The sequence below is a fragment of the Alexandromys fortis genome, unplaced genomic scaffold (genome assembly GCF_014885135.2).
Source record: "Alexandromys fortis isolate MF-2015 unplaced genomic scaffold, M_Fortis_MF-2015_v1.1 scaffold_1, whole genome shotgun sequence".
Lineage (NCBI taxonomy): Eukaryota > Metazoa > Chordata > Mammalia > Rodentia > Cricetidae > Alexandromys > Alexandromys fortis.
Genome location: NW_026067927.1, coordinates 24,443,108 through 24,458,101, shown reverse-complemented (window position 1 = coordinate 24,458,101; position 14,994 = coordinate 24,443,108). Strand labels below are relative to the sequence as shown.

The window sequence follows — 14,994 nt, the reverse complement described above, 5'->3', positions numbered from 1 at the left end:
TACTTATTTTTTTCCTCTCAAACTCAACCACCAAGTCTTAAGTACATCTCAGTTATGATTCCCCACAGAACAGAGTGAGTTTCTTTTCTGCTATGACAAAGACATCTTTCACCTCTCCTTTCTTCATATTCAGAAGCACTCTCTTTGACACCAAAGTTCCTGGGGTACCCATGTGTCCTGCAGAACTCAGAAAGCACCGGGGTGAAAGGGTTCTGATTTGATTTCTTTAAGAATTCCTCTTCCAGCGGGTGAGAAATACAGCAAGCAGCACTTGTTACTGACCTCCAGTGACCAACAGTCTCAGGATCTGATAGTCCTGTCTCCACCAGCACAAGCCTCCAGACAGGCTGCCTTCCCCCCGCCCCCCCCCCCAGAAGGCGCATGCGCAATGCCAACACAGGTGCTCTGACTTTGCCAGTGCCTCTTGCAGCACCGCAGATGGTGGAGAGTTGTGACAATTGCTCCCTGAGCACCAGGCTAAAGTAGTGATTAGAGCATTAGCTAATAGCTAGCAAGTACATGGTGTGTTCTGAGCTCTGAGGAAAGTGCTCCCTACAACAATAGAAAGGCCGAGTCTGTCAGAAGAAAAGACTTCAGTAAATTGACCCAAGATAGCTCAAACTCTAGCTCCCGTGGGTTGGGCAACCTTTAGTAATTCATTTCACCCCTTGCTTTTCTTTCCCGAGCTTGCTTTTCTTTCTTCTGTCCTCCTCCTTCCCTTTCTCCTCCTCCCTTCCTCCTTATCTTCTTCCTCTTCATATCTCCTTCCTCCCCTTCTCCTTTTTCTTTCTCCTCTTCATAATTTTTATCCTTTTCCCCCTTCTCCTGACCTTTCTCCACTTCTCCTCCCAGGGTTGTGATGCAGCTCAAATTAGCAACAAATCCTCCATTCTCCGGTCTTTGACCCCAGTCATTAGGATAACAGACATGCCCCACCATGACTCTTTAACCTGTTGATTCCTCGACTGTTTCTCTGTAGAATGGGAATGACAGAACCTATCTGGAAGAGCTATCAAAAATCCATGAGCTAAGACATGTGCTTGAAAGCAACCAGTGGGGAACAAGTTGAACATGAGCGTTACCTCTTACGAATATCTCACTTGGTATTTTAATTTGCCCAGGAAGAAGGGCTCCTATCATCCTAATATAGAGCCCAGAAAAGCAGGCTTCTGAACAACAGAATATCTTTACTCTGCTTTAGTATTATTATTTAGTATTATTAGTGTGTGTGTTTATATAGACATGATCCTGCCTTGGCACACACATCAGGGCCAGAGAGATTCTTACTGGAGTCTGTACTCTTCTACTATGGGTCCTAGGGAGTTAAGTCACTTGGGCGTCCAGTAAACACCTTTTCCCCCTGCCCCTGAACCATCCCCACGATCCATGAAAACCCAGTTCACAATCACTCATGAGGTAAGCAGTGGGGTGGAGATCCTACTTTGCAGAGTTCTGCTGTCCCTCATCACCATCCAGCACATCAAAATAACTTCTGGTGACATGAGTATCGGCACAGAAACAGGAGTGGGAATTTTCTAGAACCCAGGACAATCTGCTCATTTTGTTTTTCATTTATACCACAAGGCTTTGGAATTGAGCTGCTCGGTAAAATTGTAAGGGGAGAGAAGGGTTGGCTATGGTTTAACTTAAGAGTTGTAGCTCTCCCCTTTAGGCCCTTTCTTCAGGATCCACCATGAAATATCCAGGCATGGCCTTGGTTTCTTGGATGATTCAGAGAACCTGCTGTGTGGGGCAAGGAGCCCAGCTGGAAGCTGAATCCACACAATCTCTGAGGTGTAAACTCTTACAGGAGGTCACATACACAGATGGTCCCCACCTGCCTTAGCTATTTCTTGCTGCTGTGACGAAATATCCAGAGAAAGGCAAATGAAGGGAGAAGGGAGGGAGGCAGGGATGGAGGGAGGAAGGGAGGGAGCATTTAGGCTCATAAGTCAAAGCACAGTCCATTATAATGGAACAGTGATGGTGGCACCAGGATCTCAAAGCACCCCGGAAAAAAGACCAATGCACGCTAGTGCTGAGCCAGATTTCTCCTTTTTGTAGTCCAGGACCCCTGTACAGGGAATAGTGCTACCCACATTCAGAGGGATTTTTGCTACTCAACTAACCTAATCAGGATAACCCCTCCCAGGTGTGCCAACAGACTTGCCACTTCGGTGGCTTTAGATCTTGTCAAGCTGACAACCAAAATTAGCCATCGCATCACCCATGGCGGAAAGCCCTTTGCCCCCACGTCAGAGGTATCCCAGCTACCTGTGATATGAGACACGCAGAGGAAAAGTTCTCTTCACTTTAAATTATTGTTGTTGTTCAGTGGCCTGCCCCCGTGGGTCTTCTTCCTGACTGTATGGGGGAACAGATCCATTTCCTCCTGAATTCAGCCTCGCAGGCAAAGGCAGCTGAATTCAGAGCCATGCACTCTGGGGTGAGCACCGATGCTTGTCCCTGCTCTTCAGGGTAGGTATGTTCCCTCCTGCACACACCCCTGCTGAACTCCTCCCAGATCTCTAGTGGATTAACTGTCGATTGATGTCAAGCATGACGTCACCACACAGCAGTCCTGTCTTACAGATCCTTTGTTGTTTCTCAAACATCTCATTTTCCTCCCACTGTCTTCTCCTGGTGCCAGGAAGTTTGCGGCATTGCCTGATTCCCTTCCTGGCAACTGTAAACTCTCTGTGTCTTCCTGGAACCAGAGAGCCCAAGGGAAGTGGGCTTCATTATTAGGTCTTGACCCTAAACTTTGCATTTTCAAACATTATTATAGAAGTAGGGGCAAATTAGAATTAAAAGGCAATTATTTCATCAGGGGAGAAGTCTGGGTGAAAGAAAAGGCCAGCAAACTGTGAGAATCTGATCTCATGAGAACAAGATGCCAAGTCTAATGAATGAAGGGAGAGAGAGAAGAGGCTTTTTTAGGCCTTTGGGTCTTACAAGATGGTGTACAATTCTAGACCTTAGAAACAGATCCCAAGACCACCAAACAGTCCTAGACCCGAGAAGCAGATCTGCTGCAGTTTCCCTAACTTTCTAAGTTGCTGGTGAGAGGACCTAATAGAAAGAATGCTTTGGATTAAGATCAGAGGAGGAAATAAAAGGCATGTAGCTAGGTAAGGGAGAAGTCAACACATCCTTTTCCCTTTGATCTGTATCAGTTAGACTTGTCCTTACTGCGAAGAACCACCGGGACCAAAGCAACCTATAGAAAGGGGCTTCTATGGGGCTCGTGGTTCCAGAAGAAGATTCCATCATGGGAGGGGAAACATGACAGTATAGACCTGGAGCATTTTCAACCACAGAGAGCAGCAAGAGCAAAACTAGAAGCAATAATAATAGCAAAACTATAAACTCTTGAAGCTGCCTCCAGCAAGGCTCCCTCTCCTAACTGTTGAAATAAGAAGCGGCGGCGGGGCTGTGTCCCCAACACCCCAGCCGCTTGGCTAGCTCACGCCCGAAATAACAACACACAAACTGTATTCATTTAAAGAACTGCTTGGCCCATGAACTCTAGCCCTTACAGGCTAATTCTCGCACCTGGACTAGCCCATTTCTAATAATGTGTGTAAGCACCCCAAGGTGCGCTTATCGGGAAGATTCTAGCCTACATCCATCTTCATCGCGTGTGCCTCAGAGAGCAGAGCTATCGCGTCTACCCGGGAGAGCTGAGCATGGCGTCTGTGATCCGGAGAGCAGAGTCTCTCCGGGAGCAGAGCAGAGTCTGACCTCACTTCCTCTTCCGCCCAGAATTCTATTCTGTTTACTCCTCCCATCTATGTTCCAAGCCATGAGGCCAAGCAGCTGGTTTATTATAACTTAACCAATGAAATCAACAGATTGATATATGACACTCCCACATCACCTAACAGTTCAATAAACTCCCCCAAACAGTCCTAAACCAACTGGAGACCAAATGTTTAGAATGCTGGGATTATGGGGGACTTTCCTCACTCAAAACACCACATCATCCCCAAAGACCCACAAGCAAACTCTCAGAGCTGATAAACACTTTTAGCCAAGTAGTAGGACACAAGATTAATATATAAAAACCGTTATCCTTCCTACACAACAATAATAAACACATTGATAAAGGAGCCAGGAAAATAATCTCCTCCACAATGACCTTAATCATAGGAGCGAGAGAATGCTACTATGTATATTTTTAAAACACCGAAGAAACAGATAGAGACTCCAAAAGATGTGGAGGCCTCCCGTGCCCAAGGCCTGGAAGAATAAGTATAAAAATAGCTACTCTACCAAAAGTAATTTACAGATTGAATGCAATTCCCACAAAATTCTAATGGCATTATGTACAGAAATAGAAAAAAATGGTCTTAAAATTCATATAGAAGCACAAAACACTCTGAATAGCTCAAGCAGTTCTCAGCATAATGAATGCTGCTAGAGGCATCACCATACCCAATTTCAAGTTACACTATAGGGCCATAGTGACCAAGCCAACTGGTACTTCTTCAATGGCATGGAAGAGCGCACTCAGCTAAAAGCTCATCCAACTATAGTCACCTGATTCTTTTTTAATGAAGATGCCAAAAAAAAAAAATTCACTGTGAAAAACAGCAATCTCTTCAACAAATGGTTCTGGATAAAAGTCTACTCTTGGCCCAAATACTCCATGTATTTTAGCAAGCAGGAGGTAGCCAGCAGTCAGCTGTGCTCTTTGTGATGAGGGTATCTGCAAAATATATTCTCATGGCTTCTACACTTGGCAAATGCAAAGGATTGGAAAGAGTCCTCTAGTCCTCCATAAATACAAAAAGACCCAGAGAAACCTGTAGGATTTGTTGATTGTGCTAATCTCAAAAATTTGCAGAGAAAGACCCCCACCCCAAATTATCAAGGCTAAATTTATCAAAGAAAGCAATTGGCTAAAGCAAGCTTTTTTATTCCAGTACATGAGAAGTCTCCCCCTAAAGACGGGGCTCAAGAAAATAGCACCGGACACGAGGAAGACAAGATTTTTACAGCTCAGGAGTGGGAGGTTTCCACGTGGGGATTTTGGCAGGACAAATAGTTAGGGTCACTGGAGCAGAACATCAGCTTAACAAGTTACTCATAATGGCCCCCTGAAACTAAGACATGATTGCAAGGTGGTGGTCATAACAAGGAAGTTATATCAACAGGTATTCATAACAGGTAGTTACGTCAACAGGTAGTCACGGTAAGGTAGTCATAACAACATTTTGTAATAAAATTAGGGTTCCAAAATTAGGCTGAAACAAAGGCATGATTGCTATTTCCAGGAACAGGCAGTAACAGAACTGCTTGTAGTTAAAGTTACAGGTGGGCCATAGCACCGTCATTGAGAAACAGAGGTTTAATTATAAGCAGGAATGAGCCTCATTTGTCTTTGCTATATGATGGCTTTTAAGCCCAAGGTGGAGGGAGGCGGGTTCATCAGCTGAAGTTTATCAGGTGAAGGCAATGAATAGGCTACGGGATTTAGACAAGTTTCCGCGAATCTGCGTGGAAAGTATCCTTGCGGATGACCTGTGGAGGCCTCAGGGGACTTGAGACTGTCACTAAGCTGCCCATCAGGAAGAGAAGTCTATGCAGATGTGACCGCCGAAGGCAGAGTGTCTCAGCCAGTCACACAGAGAAATGATGTTAAGAAAAGTCTGCCCTTGAATTAAGCCCAAAGGAAGGCCTAGAAACTGGGGGTTCTAATCCTTGCATCACCTGCACGATCAAGCTTGCATGGGTAGAAAGTTATGTTCAGGCCACTAACCAGGGTACCTGGAGGCAAAAAAACAACCCCAGATCGTTAAAATGGTGGGTTCAGAGTCATCCTGAGGATCCTTGTAAAAGAGATTCATAGTCAAGACAGGTTTGCAGGCTCCCTGCTGCTGAGTTTGACCACGGAGGATGAGTCTCTGAGCCACACTGGACTCGAAAAGTCAGAAAAGGCAAAAGGTGACTCTTTCCTAGAGCTTGCTTATTCTTTGACTTTTAGCCCAGTAAGACTTAGGAGTTCTGACCGCCATAACTGTACAATAGTGCATCTGTAATGTTTTGAACCTCTAAGTTTAGGGTAATTTAATAACATAGTAACAGAAGCCTAGAACTGGCAGTTTATAGGTACTGACTGCGTCAGCTATTTCTCAGAGCTATTCCAATAATTCTATGAGCTATGAGCTGACTCCCTTAATACCCTATACAACATTTCTGTCCCCATTTTGCAGATACTTAAGTCAAGATCAAAGTTTCCTAATGCATTACCTATTATCTCCCAGGCTGGCGAAAGCTAAAGAAGGAAGGTGAGTCAGGATGACATTGTTTCTTACATCATGCTCTCTGTAGAGGACAAGACTTGTTTTCCCAGAATGGAAAGACTAACAGGCTTCAGGTGGCAGGAGGGGACACATGCTACACCACGAAGCCCACAGGAGGAGTGTTTAAGGGAAAAGGGGGAGGAAGGTTAAGTCCAGTGCGGAAGTTCAGAGATTAGGGCAGCCCTGCTGTGAAGCATTCAGGAGAAGCAGCAGCAGCCTTGGAGGTTATCAAAATGGAAGAAATGGGCCAGGATATTGGGGGGAGAAAAGGCTCGGTGTTTAGGCCAAGGCCAGTTATGAGCCCATGTAGGGAAAGACATAAATGCGTAAGAACTCCCGCAGAGAAGGAAGCAGAAGGCAGAGACCACACCCTACTATTCTACACTGGGAGGCATGGAAGGCGTTTGGTTTTAGAAGTTCAGTGCTGTGTTACTATTGAATGAGTCCCAAAAAAGTCATGTTCACATCAGTTTTAAAATACATTTCTTAGTCACCCCAAAAGTGTCAGCCTGGGTTTTATTTAGCCATCTTGTGTCTAGTATGTGTCATAGAACTATTTCGGATAGCTCCCATTTGTCCCTTTACCCCTCTTTATCCACCTTCGGTCCTGGGCACTGGCTCTTTGGTCTCACATAGCCTGTCTTTGAACCTCTGACTCTGATAAGCAAGATAAATTCATGCTGGGAGAAGTCAAGGATAAGATAAAAATGAATTTGGCTCTATGTCCCTCTCCCTCTCTGTTTGGTTCTGAGCCCTGACTGTTTCTAGACTGAAGGTGACAGTCCTACTCCCTACAATTTTAGGGAAGGCTTGCTCCTTTTCCTCTCCTCCAGGGTGATAAACCCCAGGAACTGAGAGCTTTCCTATGCTCTGCTTCCACATTTATCTTTTTCTTGATTCAATGCCCTGTCAATGATCAAACTGAGGACATTTCCTGCTGGTACTCCAAGGTAAGCAAAACCCAAAGAAATGAGACCCCAAACTGCAAAGTTCCTGAGTTCCTAGATCTTCATAACTCACTGTGACCCATGATGTCACTGCACCCCAATGTTTCCCTGGTAGTTTCTGTCACTATTTGTTCAGGACCATTGTTCTACTCTTTCAGGAATATGCTGCAGAAAAAGACTCTCTGAGCCTTCCCCGTTGGTCTGTACTGGAGTGACTCAGTGCTAATAGCTAAATGGTTATTGTGTCTGTGATTGACAGCCTGGTGGACCTGGCCTCCCATACCAGGAGTAGCTACCTCACTCAGCCAGGTTCTTTCCAACTTGGCTCCCAACCAAGATGCTGGGTTCATTGCTCTGTATTTAACAACTGAAAAGAGGATGTGGCCATGGGAAATTTTTGTAGAATCCACTGAGGAATTTTGTCAGTAGAGGGGGTAGAGGGGTGTAGAGCCTTGGAGAATATTCCCAGGGCAGTTTTAATAGTTGCTCATTGAAGGACTTTTATAAGAGGAGAGACCTAACTTCTGTAATTTCCTTCTTGACTCAACTTCTTGGGTTGGGCAGCTTGCCCATCTGTGTGGCAGTATATTTAAGCCTGCCACCTTTTCAGAGCCTTGATATCTCCCCCATACTCTTCTCCTATTGTTGTAGGAGGCCACTTGTTCATTTCCTGGCTGCCCAGACTCCTGAAATAATCACACAGAAACTATATTATTTAAATCATTGCTTGGCCCATTAGCTCCACCTTCTTATTTGCTAACTCTTAATTTAATACATTTTCATTAATCTATGCATCACCACGAGGTCATGGCCTACCAGCAAAGTTTCAGTGTGTCTCTCTCCAGCAGTGACTTCATGGCTTCTCATTGAATCTTCCTCCTTTCTCCCAGCATTCACTTTAGTTTTCCCCACCTACCTAAGTTCTGCCCTATCAACAGGCCAAGGCAGTTTCTTTATTCACCAGTGGTATTCATAGCAAACAGAGGGGAATCCCACATCATCCCATTGCCCCGAAAAAAGCAAAAATTCAGTATCAAGAATAGGAGCTTTCATTTATGATGACACTTGGCTGACTAGCAGTGTGTGTGTGTGTGTGTGTGTGTGTGTGTGTGTGTTCCACAATTGTGAGTATGTGTGACTTCTGCACAGGCAGAGACTGGAACAAGATATCCATTGTCTTTCTCTACTGCTCGTTACCTTATTCCCTTGAGACAGGGTCTTTCACTAAAGCAGAAGCTAGGCTCGCTGGGTAGTGAGTTCTTGGGATTAACCTGTGTCCCCTTCCCCTTAATTCAGAGGTTACAGACACACAAAATCATAATCAACCTTTTACTTCATTGCTAGGGATTTGAACTCATGTCCTTAAGTGTGCAGGTCACGAATTCTTGTCCACTGAGCCAGCTGTCCAGCCTAAAACTCGAGTGCGTACTTATAAAACCAGTGCCAAACTTTGTTTGGAAATTGTAGAACTCTAACAACCCTTTTTAAGAGCCAGATGCAGACCACACTTTCATATTTTGCACCCACATAGCCATGAATGTCTCTCAAAGTCCCTCCTGCCTCAGTTCCTACTGTTATAAGAGGAACATTTAGTTTGTAACAAGCACATTCTATGCAAGCAAGGCACTCAGCTAGGGACAGAACAAACGGCTAGTAAATATTATCTTAATTTATGATGGGAATAAACAGAAAATTGTTCAAGATGTTTCTTGACTTCAGGCAGAAGAACAGTGAAGAAAAGACACAAGAGATGCCAAGGCTCAGGGATCAATGTGATAGAGACGGTGGCAAAATCCTTGGAGACAATGTCAGTGGAATATTAACAATGAAACTTGGTTTTCTGGACATGGCAGGGATGCCACATACATTAATTTACAGTAGCTGTAACTATGCACAAAAACTCACAAAAAATGAGGTCAGACAAAATTCAAGTATGAATGTAGGAGGAGCCAAGAGGTCCCACCCTCAGCCAAAGAGCTGTAGGCAATTGATGGCCACCTCAAGGAGTCAGTTTTCCTTGGAGATGTGGTCCTAAATGGCTACCCATGCTCCCGTAGATAGCCTACACCCATGGACAGAACAGCAGTGCTAAATGGTCTCAGTGGGCTTTTAAAATGAAGTACATCAAGTTGGGAGGGGAAAGTGGGGGATAAGAGAAGAATTCAAGAGGAGAGAATGGGGGTGCATTGGAACTAAGCACATTTATTGCATGTATGAGATTGTCAATCAAAATAGGGAGGGGGGAGAGATTCAGGAACTCACAATTTCAGAGGACTGTCATCTACTCTGTCACAGCAGATGAGAAAAGAGATAAGGACCCCAGTGAGGAGGAAGTCCCCGCCTCTGCCTGTGGAAGTCAAAGAGGGCTTCAGAGGCCGGGCAAGTGGGAGCTGGTGTGTGTTCACCTGCCTGCAGTCTGGCCCTTCAGAAGTGCGGGTTTCCCCTGGTGCACCTCTTCCCAGGCTCCCTCTGATGAAGACTCTGCCACCATCTCCCGAGTCACCCATGTTTCAACTCTCTGTAAGTCTTATCTTGAAAAACGCTTTTCTCGTCTCCCCTGTCAATGCCTTTGCAAGCCTCCTCTGCCTTGTTTCTGGTCTTCTAGCCCAGGCTTTCATCTCTGCAACACCGAACCACCATGCTGTTTTCGGGCTTTTATATGATCCCCTTTCTCCTGTCCTCTCTTGTGTTACTTAGACATGAAAAGTGCTGGGGCAGAGTTTGTGGGACAAAGGAGATGTGTGTGATCACATCGGGCCCTAAACAACACTAAAAATAAGCTACGTGTGTGTGTGTGTGTGAGTGTGAGTGTGTGTGTGTGTGTGTGTGTGTGTGTGTGTGTGTGCTGAATGCATGCAAGCATCCAATGTAGGCACTGTGGGAATCAGAGCAGGATGTTCAGTGTCTCCTCCAACTACTCTCTGTCTTATTCTCTTGTGACAGGGTCTCTCTTACTGAACGACAATGTGTAGGCTGGCTCACTAGTAAGCTCTTGGGCTCCACCTATCCCCACTCTTCAGTTCTGGGACTACAGACATGCACAGCCCATGTGGGTGCTGGGGACTCAAACTCAGGTCACCATGCTTGCACGGTAGGTTCTCTTACCCACTGGGCCATCTTCCCTAGGCCAAACTACTCTGTTTTTAGGGACAGGGTATATGTGAGCTGGTCAAGGACAAAGCGGGTAATCTATTGAAAATACTGGATCAAAGGATTTGCATGCAAACATGATAGATTATAACTTCGTATTCTCTGGGCCAGAGAACAAGGTCATCAATAGATACCATACATTAGGAAGAAAAATCAAATTTCCCCTCTTCCGATGGAAAGAATGCAGAAGCACAATCATTATTATAATTACTGAAATGATGAGAATAATAGTGTCATTACTGTTGCTGTCTACCGATGCTGCTGTGTTTTGAATGTGAAGTGCCCTCATAGGCACCTGTGTTGGAACACTTGCTCGGCAGCTGATGACACCATTTGGGGAGGCTAGGAATCTTCTGGAAATGGAGATGGACCTTGCTAGAGGATATAGATCCCTTTGGAAAGCAGTCCTTGAGGTTTTCAGCCCATCCCTGATTCCAGTCCTCCCCCCCCCCCCCCCCTCTCTCTCTCCTTCCTGATGCACCCAGTTGTAAACAAGCTCACAGCTGCCTCACTGTATCCTGGATCCCCTGTAGCCAGGAACCCAAATAAGTCCTTCCTTCCTGTTGCTCCTTTCGGATGATAAGGATTCGGGGATCAGAAGAAGCAAGCACACAGGCTGTTCCATGTGCACAACATTCCTGGTCCCTGATGGCCTCATAGCAATGCTGAGGCTGCAGAAACACAAAGGAAAAGCTACTGACTTGCCCAGGGTCGCACAGCAGCCGTACAACTGGAACTAAGATCTGCCCCTGGCCATGCTACCTCTCACTGTTGGCCTCTTTCACACAGAATCTGCACAGCGCTGATGTCACCACTTGCCTTCTCCTACCACTCCCCTTGCACATCTCATCCTCCATATGTGGTTGACTTTATGTCTCCCCCAAACCCCAGACCAGCCTCAGAGCCAGGGGGTTCAAGGTCATCCCCAAAATTACCCAACACCTCACCTTGTTTAGAGGCGTTCTGCTTCTTTAAGATTTACTTTTGTACTTTGAATGTGACATGTTCCCCCTTAGGGTCATGTGTTTGAACATTTGGTACTTAGATGGCGGCACTCTTTTGGGGCAGTTGAGGGACGTGGCAAAGATGGCGCCTCACTGGAGGAAGTGGGTCATCATTTGATGGAGGCCTTAAGGTGTTATAACACGGCCCCATTTCCTGTCTACTCTCTGCCTCCCGGCCACAATGCCTTCCTACCACGATGGCTGGCATCCTCTCAAACTCTAGTCATGAGAGACCCTTCCTCTCTTAAGCTGATTCTTGTCTGGTATTTGGTCCTAGTAACAAGAAAGGTAGCTAAGATGCCTACTCTGCTTTGTACCTATCAGAGTACCAGAGAAAGCTGAAGGAGGGCAAGGGTTATGGGTGGAGATGTAGGGAGGTCATACACAGCCTTTGCGAGTGGAGGTCAAGGTAGCCATGTTGACTCTTATCTGGGCATCGACTACTTGTGATGCTTCAAGTCTTTTGTTATGAACCACTAAGACATAACTGCCACACTGCCACCAATGAATCATCAGGGAAGGAACAAGAACTGGACTGGGGCAAGTAATACAGGGTCACGTATATGAGATTGCAAACTAAATCTATGTTCACAAATGGTGATGTGCATTCCACATGAACTCTGCCCAGGTAAGGCGGTGTCTACATGCATCCTTAGTGGCTGCCTGTAGCTCTCAAGAAGGAAACTCTGCGGGGCAGCAGAATAAGAGGGAACACAGGCATAGATATGTTTCAACACTGTCCATCCTGTGAGGTCACGCCCAACACTTCTCAGGCCCTCTGGGGTCAGCTGAGTGGTGCGGATTCTGGACAGTATTCTTCGGGCCGCCTTAGATGTGCTTGCTTGCATTTCTGACTTGAGAGCAGGGAGCACATTTTGCTTCCTTTGTACCTCTCAGCGGCTGCACAAAGCCCGTCTCACAGCGGGTACCCAACATGTGTTTTGTTCAACTTAAAGGCGAATAGCAAAAACAAGACATCTGGAGTGGGGTGACCCCAGCGAGCTGACACCTCGGAAATTTTCTAAGGACGCCCAAATGGCCCTTAAAGCTATGTTTGGAAGGGAGAGCCGAATCGTAAAGTGTGTTGCTGCAGGTGAGGAGAGGGGAAGAATAGAGAAGAGACAGATGCCCTGAGTTCTCAAGACAAAATTTTCAGGGGGAATGGGGGAGAAAAAAGAACATCACGCAGGAAAGTGACAGAAAACTCAAGTGGAATAAAGAGACCAGAAGCAGCACCTAGGTACTCTGCATAAATTCCACCCAGAAAAATGGCAGGGATGCTGACATGGGAGACAGGCGGGGTTCCTCCTAATGCTTCAAAAGGTGCAGTCGGTTCTGAGACTCTCTAATGAGACTGACATTGTTCTGGGTCAAGACTCCAGAACCTATCATTAAAGTAACGGTTCTGAAAGCTTCAAATGAACATAGAATGGCCATCTTTAGAAGCCCGCAAGGGTTCGTTAAAATCAAGTTGTGCCTGAGCGACCTCATTTCCTTCAAGGACATCAAATGGTAAGAAAGAAAGAAAAACAGACCTGTAGTAGAATTTCTGCAGTTTAATAAGCTTTCTCTTGGTGGTTTTAAAGACATGGCAGATGCTTGCCTTGGCAATGATCGCACCCCAAATGGCAATGATTCATGGAATAGTACCAGCTCCAATGAAGATTTCTGCAATACTACCACTCATAATATTAAAAATAGTTGACACGCACCGAGTGCTCGCTATGTGACAGGCGCTATCATTAGCAGTTCGCGGGGAGTACCCCACTTTCTCCCAGCAACAACCCTGCAGGGGAGATGCTGCACTGCTCCACTTTCCACGGGAGGACTGTGAGGGGTGGGGAGGATAAAATCATCTCCCTAGGTCCCACAGCCAAAGACAATTCCCTCCAGGAATCGGACTTGTCAAGTGTACCAGATAATCTAGAACACACGCTAAGAGCCTCAAGAAAAATGGAACTAAAAGCCCTCCTGTAAGCAGAGTGAACGGAGGGCACCTTGCCTCTCTCTCAGGGCTGGGCACCATCTTCAACTCTAGCCCCACTCCTTCCCATCCCTCTCTCTACTCCAGCTCTGTGCCGCCCCCGTTTTCTTGGATGGGTGTATGCCCACAGGTGCATTTCCTCTTCCTACTTGATGCCTCACCAATGCCCAGGCTGCCAGCTTTGGAGCTCCACCTTTTCCTCATGCAGGACAGGAAGAAGAAAACTTGAGAAACACGGATAGCAAAGGGAGCCCCACTCCCAGGAGCCTCCACGAAGCCTCTGTGAAGCTGAAAATGGAGACTCACAAAACACCATGCGCTCCATGGCTTTCTTTCTGCCTTTTTGGATGAAAACCTGAAATTTTCTAGGAATCTTGCCAGAAGCCCCCCTTACAATAAAAGGACATGCCCCAAACTCTGGTGGCTCCTGGTTTTACCTTATCACCTTGTAGTACCCTTCAAGACCCTGCTAGAGTCTATAATTAATTGTATTGGGAAAAGAGGCACTGTGGCTCAGAAACCTATGGAGCTGTAGTTAGACAGTCATCTGAGCACAAGGGATAGCCAAAGCCAGGGAATGTCAGCGTCATTCCGTTAGCGGCTCACACCGGAGCTCTTGGGTGTTGTCTTTTGTCGGTAGCACCGCTTTCCCTTCACCCTCACACTGTATCACAACATGTTTTACTCAACTCCAATGCTGCCTCATACCAACTCATCCTGAACATCCTGTCTGTGGTAGAGCCAAGAGTGTGGCTTTACCAGAATGGTGGTTCCAAGCAGGTTAAGGGTGTTCCTTCGGCTCTCCCGGATGACACCATGGAACTGTACCTCTGTCCCTGCTGCTGCTGACATTCTCCACTTCTTGATATCATGGCAGCCCGTTCACATTTTATCTGTCCTTCTCTGCACTTTCTGTGCAAGTCACGATAAAGTGCACATAGCTCCTAGGCACGTGCTGGAGTGCAAGCCTTCCTGTCCTCTAGGGCTAACACTTTCCACAGCCAAAGGGGTTTCCCCGCACAGGCCACCCTCCTTCAAGCAGAGTAAGTGCTGCAGACCAAGTGAATGGCTGCTCTAGATCCGTGATGACTGGAGTGGGATTTGGAAGGTAATTTATTTGTTTGTTTGCTGGGATTGTTGTCAAATCAGGTTACAAAGGGACAGCAGTTCTGGGCACCATCAGGTCAAACGTGGTAACACTACATGTTTTTGCATTCGTGTTTCATGTTTATGGAAACACCCTGCACAATCCAGCATCAGGTTTTCACCATGAAGAAGCCATTTGCATTCAGGGTTGAATTTGGATGCCAGCCATTGAACCTGGGTACTAGGGAAGACTATTCAGTACTTTTAAATCAATGGAGTTATCTCTCCATCACACAAGGTGAGAAACACACCTCACAGATCTGTGGTGAATAGTACATTTTGCACTACTGTCACCACCTGCCCCCCCCACCATATTGCACACAGCCAGAGGCAAACACTTGAACGAACACCCATCCACCATGGTTATTTGGGAGATGAAAATATCTATATAAGAACAGGGAATGAAACAAAATAGGGTCAAAAGACAATACAGGATTGCTCTCAGGGTAACAGCC

General features: G+C 46.1%; 1 protein-coding gene across 2 annotated transcripts in view; it reads right to left on the bottom strand.

The window, feature by feature from the left end:
* Window positions 1-14,994, bottom strand: part of Cdh13 (cadherin 13) — a 938,536-nt gene that overhangs the window by 614,084 nt on the left and 309,458 nt on the right. The window contains exon 1 of one of the 2 annotated variants that reach the window (XM_050144165.1): window positions 2,275-2,441. The exons of the other annotated variant lie outside the window; for it this stretch is intronic. The gene's annotated coding sequence lies outside the window, so the exon portion shown is untranslated. Of the gene's footprint in view, window positions 1-2,274; window positions 2,442-14,994 lie in introns of those variants that run through there. 2 annotated transcript variants of the gene reach the window in all.